The sequence below is a fragment of the Erythrolamprus reginae genome, chromosome 3, assembly GCF_031021105.1.
Source record: "Erythrolamprus reginae isolate rEryReg1 chromosome 3, rEryReg1.hap1, whole genome shotgun sequence".
In the NCBI taxonomy this organism is placed as follows: Eukaryota; Metazoa; Chordata; class Lepidosauria; order Squamata; family Dipsadidae; genus Erythrolamprus; species Erythrolamprus reginae.
This window is the reverse complement of record NC_091952.1, coordinates 219138058-219151481: the sequence shown is the minus strand read 5'-3', so window position 1 is coordinate 219151481 and position 13424 is coordinate 219138058. Positions and strand designations below refer to the sequence as shown.

The 13424-nt window shown below is 41.4% G+C and overlaps 1 protein-coding gene across 2 annotated transcripts in view; it reads right to left on the bottom strand.

Moving 5' to 3' along the window:
* Nucleotides 1–961, bottom strand: part of ZFHX4 (zinc finger homeobox 4) — a 208434-nt gene extending 207473 nt beyond the window's left edge. For both annotated transcript variants that reach the window (XM_070747958.1, XM_070747961.1), the window contains exon 1: nt 579–961. The gene's annotated coding sequence lies outside the window, so the exon portion shown is untranslated. The remainder of the gene's footprint in view (nt 1–578) is intronic.
* Nucleotides 962–13424: the final 12463 nt, after the last annotated feature.

The following is a 13424-nucleotide window of genomic DNA, read 5'->3' as shown; positions in this document are numbered from 1 at the left end:
AGGGAGAAGGAACAGGCAAAAGACTTTTGACAGCCGCGCCGTGGCTCAAATCAGCCCGTTTCCCAGATCGATTTGAAAAAGACACACACACACACACACACAATGCAAAAAAAAAATTTTTCTTCTTCTTCTTCTTCCTCACTTAAATCCAAAAGTTAAAATTTGTCGGGGGTGGGGGAAGGGAGGGAAAGGTACCCCAATCCCATCCTCCCGAAATTTAAAAGCGAAGGAAGCCTTCTCCCATAAAGAAGCAGCTAAAAACGAGAAAAGAGATAGAAGGGGGGAAAAGGGGGGGAAGGGATGAGAAAGGGAGAGATAGAGGGGATCAGTGGATGGGAGAATGTGTGTGCGTTTGTGTGTTTGTGAGTGTGTGTGTGTGTGTGTGTGTGTGTGTGTGTTGTGTGTGTGTGAGAGAGAGAGAGAGAAAGAAAGAGAGAGGGACAGAGAGAGAAAGAGAGAGGCAGGCAGAGAGCGAGAGCGAAATATCAAAGATTGTGCAAGATCAGCTTGGAAAGATAATCGATACCCGACCTAAATTTAACACAAACTACTCAATAAAAGTTAAAGAAAAAACTTACTTTCCATTTCCCCTCGCAGTTCTTACTGGATCTTCGCCTCTCTGTTTTTTTGTTTGGCTCTTATTTACTTTAACAGCTGATCACATCCAAGTAAACGACCAGAAGGTTCATTAAAAATAATAATCATAGAAAAAAAATAATCCTCCAACTTTATTGGGTGAAAATAAAAACGAACAAGAAGAAGTGGGGGCATGGAGCGGTCCTTTGGGGTCCGGGAGTTGTTAAAGCAAGTGGCGACCGCGGTCTCGCTGTTTGGTTGTGAAGGGGTTGGGAAAAGGAGGAAAGGAAATGAAAATCCGATATGTCTTTATTCTGCTAATTATTATCGTTTTAGCCCTGTTTAAAAAAATGGCTGATTAAGTTGAGTGCGCATGTCTTTGTGTGTCTATTCCCGATATGCACTCTGGGAATGAGAGAGAGAGAGAGAGTGAGCGAGCGGGGGGGGGGAGAGAAAGAGAGAAGAGAGAGAGGTGTAATTAGCGAGGTGATCAACATTCTCCAGACTGCAAATGACGCGCAGCGCGGACTTACTGTCGCTGCTGCTGGGGACTCGCGGGGACTGCGGGAGCCACCACACCACTGGCCCCAAAGCGGAACGGGCAGTAGGAAAAGCAGCTTCACGGACACAAACACAAGTCTGCAAACTTCATTAGTAACACAGACACACACGCGCGTACGCACACACACACACACACAAATAGATGGCTGGGGGAAATTAGAGAGCGAGAGAGAGTTAAAGTGAGTGTGTGCGAGAGAGAGAGAGAAACGGCAAGGGGGAGAGAGAAGAGGCAGAGAGGAAAGAAAGAAGATTTGCTCTTCTTAACTGCTCAGGAATGTGAAAAGATATGGGTGCAAATTAATTATTCCTCCCACCAGGGAAGTTCTTTCTTTCTCTCTCTTCTGTCTCCCCCCCCCCCACTCTTTTTTTTTTTAAAGAAGAAAATATGCTTTGGATAATGAATGTGGAATGTGCCTCTGTATGGAAAGGAAGTAAAGGCTAAGGCGGAAATTTTTTACTCTTTCAGCCTTAAAGAATAATTTACATGTTCTTGAGGCTTTATTTACACTCACACACACACACACACACACACATTCATGTGCACACATGTGCTACTGTACATACAACGTCTAATAACTGTAGCAATGTATACATATTAAGATGTATACATTATTGCACACACCTATAGCAGTTTAATCTCTCTGGGGTAATTGGCCCAACAGCTCAATAAAAGTAAATTTATAATAACAAACAGTATTTTTAATGTGTAACAGCAACAATGGACAGAATAAAAGAAAGCATCAACCATTATCCGCACATAGGACTATAAAAACAGAAATATTTTTGTTCTTGGCTTTTCTAAAGGTATTGAAAGATATGAAAAAAGAGGATATAGGGGATAGCGCGTAGATGCCACTATAAATAAGAATCTCTTAGAAATCTGCAAGAGATGGAGATTGCTTCTCATTTGAAAATCTAATTATCTTAACCTAATACTACAGATGTGATGCGAATATGACTGACACTTTCATTAAAATATAATTAACTAAAACCAGAAATCGAGATACTTTTAAATATTCCCTACTGTAGATTAAAAATCATGTCTATTCAAAGTGGATTCAAACACACCATAGGGACACCTGCCCCAGTCCAAATGATATTATAGAAACAAAAAGTCCAAAAATACTGGCAACTAATACTTATATATAAAATTATATTTTTAATTTTAAACATCCTATAAATGTGAAAAATAACTTTCCAGTTGATGAGTCTCTATAATTCTTGGTTCCTGGAGTGCATTTAAAATTCTTATAGGCCTTAAGACCTTAATACAACAGAAAGGTTTAACATGGTACCTCATAAAAATAAGGTATAAATATGCTGTTTTTAGAGTTCTTGTATCATCCGATATACTTCCGATATATGAACCTCTGACAAATCCTAAAGCTAACATTAAAAAGAAAATTTCCACTTGAATATGAATGCATGCTTGCCAGCAAAGACATCACACAGGCCAAAGATAGGGAGGTGTGATGCAAAAATAGGTCTTGGGAAAATGAGGAATATACCCACTTGGACATCCAGTTCCTTACAGGCAATTTAAAATATAATAACATTTCCTAGGAAAGAAGGGAAAGCAAAGATTTTTTTTTAAAAAAAACAACCCATAATCTTTGCACTTAAGAGATAGTTTTGATGACAGTGCATCATAGGACTTTTCTTTATGGAGGGTAACTTGATCTTGCTTGAGAATTAGACCTACTTCTCAATAAAATAAAACTGCTCATGATATGCACACAGATTGTGTGTGCATAACATAAAGCTAGATTCAAAAGAAGGAAGTGACAGCCTCCTCCTTGTTTACAGAGAGGGACCACTGAGGCTAACAATACATTTCCCTACCCCCATTTTCAGACATTTCTAGGATTATGGAAAATAGATCTCTGGCTCTTTTTGAAATGGAAGGAAGAGTCAGGTTGCAGGATTCATTGGCCAGGCCGTCAAGGACGTTTAAAGTATAGCAGCCCATTTCCTAACTCAGAAAACAACCCAGTTTGATGTGAAGAAGCCCCCCAGTACAATCCTTCTATTTCCAACTCAAGCGATTAAAGAAAAAATAGTTTGCATAGCGGAGGTATAGGGGAACGACCATGATTTTGCAATAATGATGATGGTGGTGGTGGTGATGATGATGATGGTGATGATGATGATGATAATAATAATAATAATAATGATAATAATAATAATAATAATAATAATAATAATAATAATAATAATAATAATAATAATAATAATAATAATAATAATAATAATGTTCCATCTATTTTAAAAAGATGCTTTCAGAAACTCCCATACCTAGATGATCACGCAAGACATATTTCATGGCAATGAGAATGTTTTGGTGGGGTTTCCCACTCTCTAGCTAAAGCGGTACCCATAGGAAATGAAAACAGGAGAGTCCCTCCCTTAGGGGTTGTTGTTGCCTGTGTGTTTATATTTTTTTTTCCTTTCCACGTTTTGGTTTCCCACCAACCTCACTCTTCAACCTCCTTTTCATCTATCCACTTTTTCAAGCTCTCAGGTTTTCCTAAACCGGTAGAGATCGAGGTGGAAAAGGCACTCAGGGATCCTAACAGTTTAGAAGAAAGCCGGAGATTGCCACGTAGCTAGGAAGGGGGGAAGGGGGAAAAAAATCGAAGGAGGTTAATTCCGAAAGGCAGCACAGGTTGTGTGTGCCTGCGTGCGTAAGTGCGTGCGCGCGTGGAAACAGCAAAGTGCGTTTCGGGCAGGGCAGGGGGGAAACCATCCAGGAGCCCCCGCAGGCTGGGAAAGGAGTAGAGCTGGCTGTTTCGAGAGGATTCCCCTAAAAGCTCGGCCAGATTTTCAAGGCTTTTTTCCCCCCTTCTCGTTCCAGGGCTGCTTTGCTCAGCTGATCGCCCAAGACCTCCGTCTAACCTCTTAGTTCCTTTTCTTTGGTCCCCACGGCACAGCTCCAAGGGAAACCTCTTAGGGCAACCCACCCTTGATGCTTGTGTGCATATGAGGAGTGAGGGGGGTGTAGATTTTCCCCCCCCAAGGATGGGGGAGGAGAGAGAGAGAGAGAAAGAAAGGGAAAGTTGCCTGATCTTCCAAGCAGGGAGAAAGGGAAAGTTCACGGCGTTGTATTTCACACGTGCGGGGGGAAAAACAACAACAGACCGTCCGATTTTGGATGCCACCCCCCACCCTCCTCACGCCCCTGAGCAAAGCAGACTTCGAGCAAGGCTATAAGAGCCAGCTCTGGCCACTCATTCTTCCAGACAAAGAGCGTGCCAAGAAGGCAGCCGAGAAAGAGACTTTGTGTGTGTGTGTGTGTGTGTGTGTGTGTGTGTGTGTGTGCTGCATCTCCAAAAACCTGTGCGAGGGACTTTTACAGAGAGGGCCAGGAGGAGGATATACATAATTACAATCTCCTCTTTTTAATAACCCAACATAATTCCCTAATAAATGGCGGGCCTCCTCCCTTCCCCCCCGTTCCTTCTCTCGCCCAAGGGAAAGGCGACCCGTGCCTTTTGAAAGCGTCCCCTAAGTCTATAGATGAGCTCAGTTTGAAACGAGGTATTACAAGATCCCCGTGTTAGAGACCCCTTTATCTGTGCTGCAAGACACGTTCAGATCCCTAGACCCCCCTCCTTCCTCTGCCTTTGTGTGTGTGTGTGTGTGTGTGTGTGTGTGTGTGTCTTATCTCTTTTCCTCCCGGGGCCTATTTGACAAAGGCTAGTATGTTAACTAACATTTTTTTGTTTTGTTTAACTCAGCAACTTCGTTTTTCAAACCCCACTTAAAAAAACAAAGCAAAATACCACCGAGGCCACATTGTGGGACCCTTCCGGGAAGCAGGGACAACTCAGGAGATTGGGGGGGGGGGGACAAAACGTCGAGGGTGGTTTTCTTGAAAAGCCGCCCAACAACTCCACGAAACCTTTTTTTTTTTTTAGTCCGGCGAAGGAGGAATGAGCTTGGGGGTTCTTTTCCTAGAAAACGGAGACGGGTCGCCAAAGTTCCCCCTTCCCCGTCTCGGGTTCTACGGCCCGGCATTTTGGGGTGCTGGAGAGTAGCCCAGTCCGGTTCTATAACCAGGCCAGGCATCCCGAATCCAGCTCAGCCTGGGGAACCAGGGATCGGCCCGTGGATGCGTCCGCTCGGTGCTGTCAGCAGCGGTTTGTTGGAACCGCATCCCCCGCGCGCAATCCCACAAACCCTCCCAGCAAGGAAAGCTTTCGCAGGCAAAGCTGGGTAGCTGGCCGGCGTTTCCTCTCCTCGGGAGCCTTTCGAGCAAAAGCGCTTCCTCGGCTGCTTTTGCCGGAGTCTCGGCGGGCTTTAAATACCCCGAACCTGAGCTTCTTGGCTTGGATGGGGAAGGGGAAGGCGCGGGCACAGAGGCGCGCGCGCCCTGGCCTTCCTCTCTCCTCGCCCCAGCCACACGCCCCGGGAGCGCTGGGTGAAGGAGCTGGGCGCCCTCTGGTCTTCCGAGGTCAGCGCTTTGACAGGGGCTGACCTGCCTCCCCTCCCCGGCGAAACCGCCCTCGTCTTTATAAACACAAACAGCCGGGAGGTACTAGCCGCCAACAATAGCAGTCTCCCCCCCCCCCCCAACACACACACAACTTCACCGGCCTCTTTTGGCTCTGGCTAACGTTCCGGCAAAATCTCGGGGCAAAAGGAGCGCTTATCTGCCGTCCCGTCCTTCTTCCCCACCACCACCCCAGCCTCAGAACAGGGCCAGCCCTTCGGATGGCCCAGGGAAAGCGCTTTACCTTCTCTAAGGAGTGGGAAGATGGGAAGGAGAAAGAGGTGGGGAGGAGGAAAGAAAATAGCAGGCTAAGAAAGCAACGGAAAAGAAAGACTGAAATCGCGAAAAGCTGGCAGAAAGGGGGAAAGAGAGAAAAGGAGAGAAAAAGAGAGAGGGAGAGAGAGAGGCAAAAGAGTGTAGTCATAAGCTTCCCCATCCCTTAGTGAACACGAAAAGAAAGTCAATCGGTTAGGAAAACCCAACAGTTCGCAGTGCCAGTTTTGTTTTGTTTTTTTTTAAAAAAAGAGGGTTTCTTCTTTTTTTTGTTATTTAAGGCAATATGCTAAACTATCTCCTTGGCAAACCGCGATGATAAAGTAACCAAGCAAAAAGTTATTTTCGCCTAAGGAGCCAAGTTTTCCAAAGAAAACGTATAGATTTTACCACTAAATAAAAGCCACCACCTTCGCATTGTCCCCCCCATAAACTACACATAAATTAAAAGTACCGTTAAAGGAAGCCTCCAGCGAGCAACATCTGATCTGACTTACCGGGGGGAGAGGAGAGGGGAAAAAAGAAGATAATTTAAACCATATTTAATTACAAAAGCAGTAACCGAAAAGTAAATCAATCAATTCCTTTCTCTCCAAAATGTTATCCGCCAAGGTAGAGAAATGATCATTCGTACAAGTCCTGCGTCAAAAGGCTAAGCGTAACTCCAGTCTTGAAGAACTGATTACGGGGTGTAAAAATTAAAAACAAAAACAAAAACCGGGGAAAAATGGGGGCTCCCCCAAACTCTCAATGTTCTAGAGATTTTCAAATTTGGGCTGCAGATAATGGCAATCGGAAAAGCTCGATGAAAAAGTTAAAAGAAAATATACCTCTTGAGGAAAAAGACCATCCCCTTGTCTTCTTTGTCTATCAGTCTCCAGTTAAAGCATATGGAAAATCTTTTCAAAATGCCCAGATTTGGCACATTGTCATTGCAAAGAGAGGAGTGCAGTGATGCTGTTATAGAAAATGGGAAATAAATTCAGGATTGGGTGCTGCCTCCTTCAATGCGGGTTTATCTAAGTTTAATTTAATATTCCGCAATCACTGTATGATCGCATATAATTCACCAAGATTTTAAAGGGCTTTGCATAAATACGCGAACCTCGGGCACCAAGTCATGTAACCCGATTAGTTCTTCTTATTTATGGGTTTCCCCCCCCCCTCATTAGATGCACTTTAAATTGCAAGTGCAAATAATAAAAAAAAGGATGGAATAACAGGGTTTGGATAAGCAAACGATTATGGGAAGAACTGGCTTTAGAAAATTCACTCAAAACATAAAATCAAAAAGCACAAAACGGTTGTTTGTAAAACACTAAACCTTTAATCGATTTATTGGCATTCTGATCGATTAGATAAACGGAAATCCATGGTAAACATAAAGGCATTTAAAAAGCATTTCCCTCTAATTTCTAACAAAACTTTTATGTTCCGAGGAGGGGGCGAAAATTATCAAACGACTAACAGGAAATTCTTCAGATATCAAATTACGATAATAAAATTATTTCCACATGGAAAGGGATAATGACAATGATGATAGTAATTATAATAATGAATAATTCAACAGCCCTTTGACATATATAGAAAACCTGATTCAGAGCAGCTCGAGAGGAGCTAGTTTTAGGAGGAAAACAGTTTATTAAGAGAAATTGACTTGAAAACTGACATTTTCAACTAGCCTGGCAATTGCAGGGGTGATTGTTAAAGTTATGCTAATTTCCTCCGCTATCAAAAGAGAGAGAGAGAGAGAGAGATCCCGGCCCCTGCTCACCCGAAAGCGTTGCCCTTTCAATCGAGTTACTATCTATTTGTAAAATAAGTATGTAAATACGCCAGCTCCAGCTGAACTGCAAGTACAAATATGGGCTTATATCGGGGTTTTGCGTGGAAGTGGTTAAGACCGAAAACGGGGCGCCTCCTTTCTAAAAAAATAATCCACCGAAGATAGCCCCACTCAGGTCTGGGGAAGGCGAGTAAAATATATATATATATATATATATTGCAGTTTTTAAGTCAAAGAAATAAGGATGAAGGCGTTAGTTGCGAGCGCACCAGCCACGCCAGCCACCGGAGCTGGTGGCATTCAAGGCTGCGGGAAGAGGAAGTGTTGCTGTAACGGGTATTATGTTTATTTGATAAAGAAAATCAATGAAAGTGGCTGTAAAGTAGTTAGTGAGGCGTGTGTTTGGGACTCGGGTTGAATAGTGACTCCAGCGGGCTGGGTCGATCGGCTTCTAAGAGCTCTGGAAATCTACCCTAACCCTCCCGCACTCGGCTCATCCTTTTCTCACGCAGCCTCGGCTCCTCTTCGGAGTCCGGGGAAACTTCCCCGACAGACTCCGCCCTCCAGTCTCTAACCCCCCCCCCCCCGTCTCTCCCTTCCAATTTCGCGCTGGTATCTTTGTTATTCCACACCCCACATTCCCCCACCCCCTTTTTTTTGGCTGGGGTTGTAACTTTCGTTTTACCCCACCGGTCCCTGTCATGTATTCCCCCTCCTCTTCCCTCCAGCCTTCCCTATCCTCCCATTCTCCTGCTTTCTCATCTCTCCAGCCAGCGAGCCTCCTGGCTGAAGGGTTCATTTCCACCATCACCCCCCCCCCCCCACACACACACACAGCAGCCAAAGTTTCTAATCCCACCCCACCATACCACCTCTCCATCTGCCAAGCCCAGGAATGGGAACCACTGGGAGCAGATATTTGCTTTAAATGCCAGGAATGTCCACGTCTAGAAATAACAATGCGGTGCCTTTTAGCATGTGCAGAGTTCATATATCCCCACTGAGATTCAAGCTTAATATTAACCTCTCTAAACTTGACTGTAAAAAATACGACTTTAGTAATCAAGTTGTCCAAGCGTGGCACTCATTACTGGACTCTGTAGTATCTAACCCCCAACATTTTACCCTCTAACCCCCAACATTTTACCCTTAGACTATCCATGGTTGACCTCTCCAGATTCCTAAGAGGTCAGTAAGGGGCGAGTACAAGTGCACTAGAGTGCCTTCCGTCCCCTGTCCTATAGTCTCTCCTATATCTCCTATATCTTCTCTACTATATTCTCTATAACCTTCATTGTGTATTTTTGTGTATTGGACAAAATAAATAAAATTAAAAGAATTTAAAAAATAAGCTGCCCCTTCTCTTTCTAGCAATAGTGTGGGTGCGCCTACAAACGCACGGTGCATGGTGAGCAGAATAAGAAATTGGCATCGCTCTTATTGTCAGCAGGATGGCTTGGAAGCCAGCCCCCGCTGCTGGCTTTACAGCAGATTTATTTGCAAAAAACCCGTGTAGATGTAGAAGAAAGCCAATGGTAAAATGTATGTGTGTGTGTGTGTGTGTGTGTGTGTGTGAGAGAGAGAGAGAGAGAGAGAGAGAGAATTTGGCAGAAGTATATTGGCAGGACAGGGAAGAAGAGGGAGAGAGAAAGAAAGGAAGGTTAAAAAAAAATCATCTTCTAAACATTATAACAGATCCAAACTGCTAATGAGTCACAAATATTAAAGAGCATTGAATCAGCCTACAAACAAGCTTGCAAACTTTAGAAGGGCCTAATTTCTCAATATAACTAGATTTGAATCAGTTATCTCTTTGTCCCAAACAGGTTTACTTAGATATAAGTCCCCAGTCTGTTCAATGGAATTGTTTCTCTTCCTGTACCATATTTTTTACCCAAATTCCAATTATTTAAACATCTACCTGTCTCTGTCTCTGTCTGTCTCTCCCCCCCCCAAAAAAAAAATAAATCTGAAATCATTCATTGGGATTTGCCATATAACCAATCTGTTTAAGATTAGGCGCTTGCCTTTCCAACTGTAATTTCTTGCACATCCATATGAAAGAGACTAAGGTATCATCACTTCTGGAGAAGATAAATGACCCTAAGGAATATGTAGTTTTCTTTTGCGGTTTTTGCACAAATATTCACATTGTACCTATTTATAATTTTTTGTTTTGCTCTGGTCCATCTTTCATAGGTGGGAATAAAATTACCTTTCAAGCTTTGTAGGCCTTGAATACAGGAGCATTCTTTGCATATCACACATACACACACACACACACACACACACACAGAGAGAGAGAGAGAGAGAGAGAGAGAGAGAGAGAGAGAGAGAGACTTCTGTGAGTGTGCGCTTAAACCACAGTTTTATTTCCCTTTCTACTATCAGCTTATATAAAAACACAGCCTGCAAACTTGCAAACTCCACGAAGTTCATTTCCACCTTCTGGTTTGAATTAGGAAGCCCATTATCTAGGCCCCTTTATCATCTCTTTCCCCGCCTTGTGGCCTCGTTAATAAAAAGGGCTTTGGTGTGGTCAATGTTACAACATGGCAGCTCTAAAAGAAGCATTTCATTCTGTAACTCAGTTCTCTTTACTTACTCCACTCTGATTTCTCTCTGTTTCACAAATACATACAAATACACACCCAGAAACATACACACAGCGAGAACTCACAGAAATTCCTCGGTCCTGTCTTTTCTCATTCCAATTGTACACTTTACCAAAATGGTTAAATCTGGTTAAAAATGGTACAGGATTAATCTGGTTAAAATCTAGTTAAAAACAGAACAAGATGAAAAAAACCAACATCAATACAAGTAAATGACACTATCAAAATCCATGCCAAGCTAGCAAAGCCAGTCTCATCAATCTATCAGAGTTCCAATATAGCTTGTTTACCTGTTGACTTCACCTGTAGCTTCCAGAGTTTTGAGAATTCTGCTGCTTTTTAAGTTCGGTTAGGCTTGCCAGGTATGGCTGAAGCAGGTTGAGAAGGTCAATCAGTATGAAATCTAGAAATGCCATTCAAATGGGGAGAAGATGGTTAGGTTTGGTGGGTAAGATGGTAGGGGTGTTCAGAATGAATTGGGGATGGGAGATAATAATGTTTGATTGAATATTTTTACATTTGATACGCTGGACAAATTAGAAATCTTTCCTAGCATACACCCAGCACCTGAATACAGGTGATTATAATACTTTATGGAAATATAATACTTTAACAGTTATTTTCAACTTTTTTATATGGGACTATAAAGTGCCATTTTCAATGTCACCAATGGCACTTGTAGCTTTTCTTTAAATATGCAGAGAGTTCTGGTAGACTACCAGAGGAAACAAAGAGGAAAATCCACTTATGGGTGAACTTCAACTCAAAAAAATCTATGATTGTTGTATGGGACATATACTTTAATCTGTGTTTTAATGCCTAAGAAATGAATGTCATTCTGGAAGTTTGCAAATATCTATTCAGATTATTTTTAATGGATTTCTACAGTATGTTGCCTGTATTTGGATGAACTGCAAAATAACAAACATTTCTTAGTCTAATGCGGGGATGCCAAACTAGTGAAGACACATTATTGTCTTCTAGTATATCACAACTTTCCCCTCTTTTCTGAAATCAGTGGGTGGGTGGGTGTGACCAACATCTCATGCATCTGACCCATGGCCCGTTAGTTTGACACCTCTGGTCTAATGTATTGTCATCATCCAGTTCCTATGCTTAGTTTCTGATTCACTGAGAATATAAAAGATGGATAACTGCATAAGGTATGGTTCATTGAATAGTAGATAAGCAAGTTGTACAAATGCAAGTGATATAGCTGTCTTTTCCTTGAAACAAGGATGGAGAATCTGGATCTATCAGTTATAGTACAGGTCTCAATATTTCACCACACCAAGCAAACAATTGGGAACTACTGAGACTTTGTAATTTGTTAATATCTGTAGGAAAACAGGCATGTCCAGTGGATAGGTTACAACTTTCAGTAAATTTCTTTTATTTATTTACGTTAAACATTTATACAGTTGTCCATCTAATGCGAGAGGCATCTTGGAATCCAAATGGACAATAACTTAAATATGAGTCGGCAGTGTGTTGCAGCTGCCAAAAAAGCCAACAAAGCTCCAGGCTTCATCAGCTTCATCAACAGCCTAGATAGAATCATGATCACTTAAAGTGTTACTATTAGTTTATAATATCTTGGTAAGACCACACTTGGAATTTTGCATTCAGTTTTGGTCACAGTGATGTAAAGAAGATGTAGAGACTCTAGAAAGAGTGCAGAGAAGAGTAACAAAGATGATTAGGGGATTGGAGGCCAAAACATAGGAAGACTGCTTGCAGAAATTGGGTATGTCTACTTTATTGAAAAGAAGGATTTGGGTGATGGCATGATAGCAGTTGTTCCAATATCTGAGGGGCTGCTATAAAGAAAAAGGGTAAACCTATTTTCCAAAGCACCTGAAGGCAGGATAAGAAGCAATGGATGGAAATTAATCAAAGATAACCAACCTAGAAAATTTCCTGACCTTTAGAAAAATGAATCATTGGAATGACTAACATCTAGAGGTTGTAGGTTTTTCAGAACTGGAGATTTTGTATGAAATAGTATAGAGTTTCCTGGAGAAGAAGGTTGAACTGTAAGACCTCCAAGATCACTTCCAACTCTGTTATTTTGTTATAACCAACTCTGGTTATATAGAACTCTATAACCAACCTAATCAAATATATTGAACTAAAAGCTGGAAGAGCTTTCATTGTTTAGTCACATGTAATAATTTATAATGTCAACCTACTTTTCAAAAGTTTGTTTTCTCTATGCTGTGGTAATTGATTACCTAATATTTTTGTTTTGTTTTAATAGAGACTACATAATAGCCTTTATTCCATATCCACTCCAATTTCCTTCCTATTTAAAATAATACTGCAAGAAGCAATGTCTGTGGGACAAAATGTGTTTGCTACAAACACATCTCCTTATTCTCCAGATTCTTTTAAAAGAAAAAGAAAACTTCTAAGATTTTAGGATCAGAAGGAAAATTGTGTGGGACAGAAAGAAAAGTTGTTGTTTCTTTTCCACAACTTTTGGTTATTGGAGCACATTTCACAAATATGTTTAAAAAAAGATGTTGTGGCCATGTGCAAAATGCATTTTAATTCTCCTGAATGATCATATACATACTACTATTTAAGAAACATAATTCAGTATAGAGGATTTGAGCTGTAGGTAGATTAGTCCCAACTCCTTACAGGTTAATAATTAACCAGGTTAGTATACTGTTGTCTTTGTGTACTTTATGTATATCACTTCTCTACTCTCTCTCTCTCTCTCTCTCTCTCTCTCTGTGTGTATCACAGTAGAGAAATTGCGTGTGTGTGTGTATTCTATAATTTTTATTTCTCTCACTGAACACAAGTTTTCTTGGCCTGGAACTGAGTAGTTGACTGTGTGTTTATATACCTAATTATTCAATTAAAGAATAAATGCATTAGAATATTTTATTTAAATTAGTATCATGGAAGGCAGATTTTGAAATCTAAGACTGCAGTATGTGCATTTTTAATTTGGAAATAAATTCACTTAATCCAATGGGATAGGTTTCTAAAAACATATATTGAGGACTATACTGTATATTTGGAAATAAATGAATATTATTACAATTCCTTCCTTCCTTCCTTCCTTCCTCCCTTCCTCCCTTCCTCCCTCCCTCCCTTCTATCCATCC